Raw genomic sequence first — 7,681 nt, 5'->3', positions numbered from 1 at the left:
CATAAACTCTGCAACTGTGATTTAAAAGGAAATCTTTGTTGTTAAAGAAGCAATGTCTTTCATCATATCATGAAATCCCAGTGAAAACTACACAGCCATTAAAACACTCATCAACTCGAGTTATGGTTGTGATATGAAAACTCATGGCATCAATGGCAGTCGAATATTGCACTAAAACTTTCACGAGCACCAAGAAGGTAAGTCATCTGTTTAGTTGCTTTGACTGTTTGTATTGGGAAACATATGTTGTCTTAAACTAAAGGAGGACATCTCTGCCTATTTTCAAAAATAGCCTTGGAATCATTATATTCACCAGTAAGGGGGATGGGGTCGGGTTTAGTTTAGTTTAGAGATACAGCATGGAAACAGGCCCTTCAGCCCACCGAGACCGCACTGACCAGCGATCCTCACACACTTACACCATCTCACACACACGGGGGATAATTTCCATTTATACTAAGCCAATTAACCTACAAACCTGTATGTCTTTGGAGTGTGGGAGAAAATCCACGCAGGTCACGGGGAGAACTTACAAACTATGTACAGACAAGCACCCATAGTCAGGATCGAACCCAGGTCTCTGGCCCTTAAAGCAGTAGCTCTACTGCTGTGTCACCGTACAGTTGGGTTCATGGGGACCATGGGGTGTTAGAGATACGATATGCTACGATAAAACTTTATTTATCCCAGGAGAGAGATTTGCCGCCAACAGTCATAAGGTACATAAAACATGAAATTAAAGTGACAAGTGGAAAGTCTAGGATTGGGTTGTGCAAACATTGGGGGGAAGGGGAGACGTTCTACCCCACGACAGATGGGGGAGGAGTTGTACAGTTTGATAGCCACAGGGATGCTGATCAGCATCCCATCTAAAAGACAACACCTCCAAAAGTGTAGCATCTCACAAAAGTCTGACGTATTATTAGTAATTCATTCCACTTTTTTTTTCTTTTTTGACATTTGTAATTATTTTTGTTTCTTTCTTTCTCTTTCTATCTATATATATAAAAAACAAAAAAAAACAAAAGTGTAGCATCTCCCCATACAAGGTAACCGTCATCTTCATGACAAGGACCACTGCATCCATTTCCAGACCCTCTGCCAATACAGTCCATGAGGGACAGACGTTGGTCTCACCATACCATAGCCAACTCAATGGATGGGATCAAGACTTGAGCTCTGTATGAATTATCTGACATGAGGACTCTTCTCATCATCCGCCAAGTGAGGTATTGGTCCTTTTGTGAGCTGTGATGATGAGTCTTTGGAATAAGCTTGGTATTGGAATGAGCTGGGCATGGTGCTTGCTTGAATACCAGAGCCACTGGGTGGTATGTACCAACCTTGGTGACAAATAGAGAGGCAAACACATTCAGCTGATGCATGGTATTGACAGGAAACATTAGTGCCAGCTCCAGTACATTCTGGCTCTCATAGTCAAGGCTTTCTACGGAATGCTACGTTCTTTAGTGAACATTCAAACAGCTGCAGTCTAAGCCCGTGGCTGTAATGTGGCAGCGACCATGGATGCTTTAGGATAGGCATCCTGATAATCTGGTTTAGGGATTTACAAACCTCAGACTAATGGACAGAGAGGCCAAGAGAAGGGAAGGATGGAGACAGACCGTGGATGCTGCTGGTGCTTTTCCCAGAAGATGGACCAGTTCACCTTAAATTTAGGTTAGGTTAGAGATACAACATGGAACATGCCCTTAGGCCCACCGAGTCAGTGCCAACCATGATCCCTGCACACTAACGCTATCCTGTACACACTAGGGACAATTTACAATGATACTAAGCCAATTAACCTCCAAACCCGTATGTCTTTGGAATGTGGGAGGAAACCGGAGCGCCCGGAGAAAACCCACGCAGGTCACGGGGACAACATACAAACTCCGTACAGACAGCACCTGTAGTCAGGATTGAACCCAGGTCTCTGGCGCTGTAAGCATTAACTCTACCGCTGCACCACTGTGCCACCCCTGTACATAAGAGTATTATGCGCAGGATACCATCATGGTAATGGCTGACCTTGAGTTTGAATCTGATAGACAAGCTCACAGAAATTGAAGTTTCCTACAAGTCCAGGAAGCTGAGAGCGGCAGACCCACATCAACCCCTTGTCCTCTCAGAAACAGAATAGCTTTGAGCTACCATCAGGTGGGCAGCACAACCAGAGACACCCGCATGAGGGGAAGGATACAATTTATAGAATTATTCAGTCAGATAGTCTCCATTCACTGTATATGCAATAACTGTGTGGGAAGGAACTGCAGATGCTGGTTTAAACAGAAGATAGACACAGAAGCTGGAGTAACTCAGCGGGACTGGCAGCGTTTCTGGAGTCTGAAGGAGTCTGAAGGAGTCTAAAGTCGTTAGGGTCTGAAGACGGGTCTCCACCCGAAACATCACCCATTCCTTCCCTCCAGAGATGCTCCCTGCCCCACTGAGTTACTTCTGATTTTTGTGTCAAAACCAATAATTGTATTGGGTGCAGTTATGTTTATGAAAAATAGTATTTACTAGCAAATGAGTGGCGGAGGGGCGTTGTAAATTTGCTTCCAACACACATTCCTTCGTTGCATGGATTTTGACTAAATCATTGTACTAAATGATCACCCACTAGTCTTACATAATCCCCAGTCTAAGCATCATATCCCACTAGCATTAGGGATCTCAACTCTGAATTATTTTGCAAGATACAATCATTTCAATACAATAGTAATCGAATATAGGAGGAAAGAAGTCCTTCTGCAGTTGTATAGAGCCCTAGTGAGACAACAACTGGAGTATTCTGTGCAGTTTTGGTCCCCTAATTTGAGGAAGGACATTCTTGCTATTGAGGGAGTGCAGCGTAGGTTTACAAGATTCATTCCCGGGATGGCGGGAATGCTGAGATGTCATATGCTGAGAGTATAGAGCAGCTGGGCTTGTACACTCTGGAGTTTAGAAGGATGAGAGGATATCTCATTGAAACATATAAGATTGTTAAGGGCTTGGACACACTAGAGGCAGGAAACATGTTCCCGATGTTGGGGGAGTTCAGAACCAGAGGCCAAAAGAATAAGGAGTAAGCCATTTAGAACGGAGGCGAGGAAACACTTTTTCTCACAGAGAGTGGTGAATCTGTGAAATTCTCTGCCTCAGAGGTGGAGGCAGGTTCTCTGGATGCTTTCATAGAGAGCTAGATAGGGCTCTTAAAAATAGCGAAGTCAGGGGATATGGGGAGAAGGCAGGAACGGGGTACTGATTGGGGATGATCAGCCATGATCACATTGAATGGTGGTGCTGGCTCGAAGGGCCAAATGGCCTACTCCTGCACCTATTGTCTATTGTTTATTGTCTAATATTGAAGGAGAAATGATGACATAGTATACTTGAGATGATTATTAAAATGTTAATAGTTCACTTTCATAGTAATGGCAACTGAGCAAGGGATAAAAATGCATCATCTTTGTAGTACACTGGAAGTCTCAAATTGTGAATGGTATGGCCAGAAGAGTATTGAGGAACCAAGGACCACCAGTGCAAGACATCAGTCCTTGAAGGCGGCATCACAGCTACATAAGGTTGTTAAGATGACCTACAGAATAATCATCTTCAGAAGCCAGGGCATAACATGTATGAGTAAGGAGGTTATAAAACAACTTCTAAAACATTGGTTGAGCCACATTACTGGATGGAGAGGGCACCGAGGAGATTCACCAGTCTGAAGAAGGGTCTCGACCCGTAACGTCACCGATTCCTATTCCTTTTCCCCAGAGTGACCCGCTGAGTTACTCCAGCTATTTGCGTCTATCTTCACCAGTACATTGCCTGGCTTGGAGCTTTTAACACACAGGGTGATATTAGATAAAATCATTTTGTTTTCCTTGGAGATGAGAAAGGCAAGGTGTAGAAAATGATGAGGGCAAAAATAAAATAGATTGTAACTCACGTGTTACGATGGCAGAGGTGTCTGAACCAGACAGCATAGGTTTGAGATTAAGAAATAAGAGGTTTTAAGGGGATCTGGGGAAGAATAGTTTCACTGAGAGAATGGTTCTAATCTAGAACAAAATGTCAAAGAGTTGGGAACAAGTTAATAGAAACTATATAGAGATGAGCACTTGAATCACAAAGGCATGGAAGGCTGTGGACAAAGAGCTAGAAATTGGGATAAATGTAGATGGGTATGCTATGGTACTTTATTTGTCACTTGTACTGAGGTACAGTGAAATTTATTTTTGTATCCAGTTCAGTACAAGTATCACTATACATACTGTAAGCACCATTGGCACCATTTTCATGTCCCATTTGTTGTAAGTGCAGCATTCTTAACCTGACCATGAAGGTCCATTGTTCTGGTGGCTTTGCAGGGTCGGCCTGGCCAAGGGTGGCTCTTGGTGTCCTTCGTCACTGCTCCACCGCTGTAGACGTTCAGCGTGGATTTGGTTGGTTGAAGGCCCAGTTTCAGCTTGACAATTGCAATCTGTTCTGTACGAATCGCTGAGTAGCTGGATAATTGGAATTAGGGGGTCTGGGTACAATGTGATACTGGCAAGAGCATTTATTTGAAGATTTGTTATTTTTTTATGGCAATCCTTTTCAATTTAAAAATAATCATAAGAAATTCATTCTTTATTTTATTTTGAGCAGACAAAAAGATGAAAGCAGAGTTGCTTAGAACACAAAGTGCTGGAGTAACTCAGCAGGTCAGGAAGCAACTCTGGAAGACATGGATAGGCAATGTTTGGGTCTGGACCATTTGTCGGACTGATTGCAGTAGTGAAAGAAGAGGTGGGTGTGGGACAGCCTGGCAAGTAATAGGTAATACGTGGGGATGGGGTGGACAGAAGCTAGGGCTGCAAGGTGGCGCGATGGGTGCTGTAAGTGCGGAGTTTGTACGTTCTCCCCTTGACAGGGTGGGTTTTCTCTGAGATCTTCGGTTTCCTCCCACACTCCAAAGACGTACAGGTTTGTAGGTTAATTGGTTTGGTGTAAGTGTAAATTGTCCCTAGTGTGTGTAGGATCGCTGTTCGGTGTGGACTCGGTGGGCCGAAGGACCTGTTTCCACGCTGTATCTCTAAACTAAGATGAAAAGGAGACAAGGGTGACAAAAGGTAACAAAATGGGGACAGGGGACAAAGGGATGTCAGATAAGGAGAGAATAGAACTGAGAAAGGAATGAAATGTAAACCCAGAGGGAAAGATACAGGTGGAAGGGGGCGGGGTGGATGGAGGGAAATAGGGCTGAATAGTGGGAGGAATGGGTGGGGAAAGAGAAACAGGGGAGGGGGGGGGGGGTTACCTAAAATTGGATTCAATGTCCATGCTATTGGGTTGTAAGCTACGCAAGCAGAATATGTTGCTGTTCCTGCAGAAAGGTCACCTCTCCATGTCATCCAGAAATAATGCCCGCCCTGCTGAGTTACTCCAGCACTTTGTGTTCTATGCAAGCTTCCGGCATCTGCAATTGCTTGTGTCACTGTGAAAGAAAGGTTGCGAGGCAAACCAGGGTGAATATTTGTTCTTGCAGGTGGTTAAAGGCCTAGAGGGAATCATCAGTTGACTGTGACTCCACTTCTAGAAAGGTAGAGAGGGTGATTAGCAATCAGAGAGTGTACACAGAAGACAGCTTCAAGTGTGGAGAGAGCAAGCAGCCCGTAGCTGACGGATATGGGAATCTAGAATCAATGAGAGGGGAGGGAGGGAGGGGGAGTGCACACTGAGGGAAAGAGGGGATATCTGTGAGCTTGATTGTGTGTGTTTGAGTATGAGTTTAGTTTAGTTTAGAGACACATCATGGAAACAAGGCGTTTGGTCCACCGAGTCCACGCTGATTACTGACCCCATCGACATTATAGACACAAAAAGCTGGAGTAACTCAGTGGGGCAGACAGCATCTCTGGATAAAAGGAATAGGTGACATTTCGGGTCGAGACCCTTCTTCAGACTGAGAGTCAGGAGTTCCATCTCATTCACATTAGTTCTATATTTTCCCACTTTCTTATTGACTCCATTCACGCTAGGGTCAATTTTACAAATGCCAGTTAACCTGCACGCCTTTGGGATGCAGGAGCAAACCAGAGCACCCAGAGGAAACCAGAGCACCCAGAGGAAACCAGAGGACCCAGAGGAAACCAGAGCATCCAGAGGAAACCAACTGAGAGAACATTGAAACTGCAGTGTTCTTATCTGATGATTTTGATATCAGTGAGAAATCAGTACTGTTAATCACCAACCTCCAGAAAGACCCTGGAAATACAAAAATAATTTGTGAGCTATTAAGTGGCTCATGGAGTCAGCAAGTTTTAGGTTTCAAAATATTTATTTTCTGCTGCTACTTTTCATACGTGGTCTGTGCGGCACTTGTAAGCGGTCCTGAGTTAGTTCCACGCCAGAGAGGACGGGTGGATCATTTGCAATTTCAAACTGCACCAAAGTATCACACTACGACCGCCAATATCCTCAAGTCTCGCACACTGGGTGTACGTACGGTTCAAAAGAAAGTCTCAATTCTGAAGGTAGACAAGAGTGACAAAAGGAAACAAATCTGAAAATTAACCCATAAATCGCACATTCTAATTTCTGTTGATGCATCTAATGGAGCTCAATAAAATTTGTTTTCAAATAAAAATCTTAGCTGCGTGATTGTTTGAGTAGACATCACATATTAGTCTGAAGAAGGACCTCAGCCCGAAACGTCGCCGATTCCTTCGCTCCATAGTTGCCGCCTCACACCCGCTGAGTTTCTCCAGCTTTTTTTTGTCTACCTTCACATATTCATGGGAGAGTTGTGGCCCATTTAAACGGCACATCTCAGACGCGTTCACGTGTGCAGCTGTGCATTGGAACAGTTGATGGCGATATGATTTTGTATGTGGCGTTTTTTACCCGGGGACCAGCTGTTGCAAGTGGAGGGTGCGAGATTCCTATCAATTTGGGTTTGTTGACATGGAAACAAACGTTTTAATTCAGCATAAATATGATCAGCTGCAGGTTGCGGTTCTGTACCGATTGTGCGAAGAAATACATTTCAGGTCCATTGAAACTAAACTTGCAACCAAAGGCGGCGTGAAAACAAAATGCCCCTGTTTGACCTGGAACTTTTGAATATTAATGGACTATTTAAGAAAGTGTGAAAGCTCGGAGAGCGGGCTGTGGGCAAGGTTAATTAGGTGTGGTTGTTTTAGGAGGTAATTTTCAACCACCAGGTTGGGTGAAGTGACACATACTGCAGCTGCCATCTAGACGATTGAACAGGACACCTTGCGGATTTGTTCAGGGAATAGCCTTCTCAGGCCTGAAGTAAAATTACGACGGTATTAATTTTGTACGTTTATCGAGTGTGTTTAAAAAATAAATAAAATTATGCGCTTTCAATTGAAGCCAATTGTAAATCCGCACATGGGAGGAATGTAATCTCAAGACACATCCTTCAGGCAGCACCCCCATTAGACACATAACGTTAGCAGCGACGCTCTCATTTATATATTTATATAATCTATTTATATAGATTATACTCTATTTATATAGAGTGTTTCACAATGTCAGTACTGTTAACGGTCCTTTACTGTCAACGGAATACCAGGTTGTTTACAAACAAAATACAGACACACTTCTCGATACAGACACACCATCCAAACTGAATTCCAAATCATTAGATTTTGCTCCCGGGCCTGCATTCGTTGTTAACAAA

Source organism: Amblyraja radiata, chromosome 22 (genome assembly GCF_010909765.2).
Source record: "Amblyraja radiata isolate CabotCenter1 chromosome 22, sAmbRad1.1.pri, whole genome shotgun sequence".
NCBI classification, from domain to species: domain Eukaryota; kingdom Metazoa; phylum Chordata; class Chondrichthyes; order Rajiformes; family Rajidae; genus Amblyraja; species Amblyraja radiata.
Note: the sequence above shows the minus strand (reverse complement) of the source record.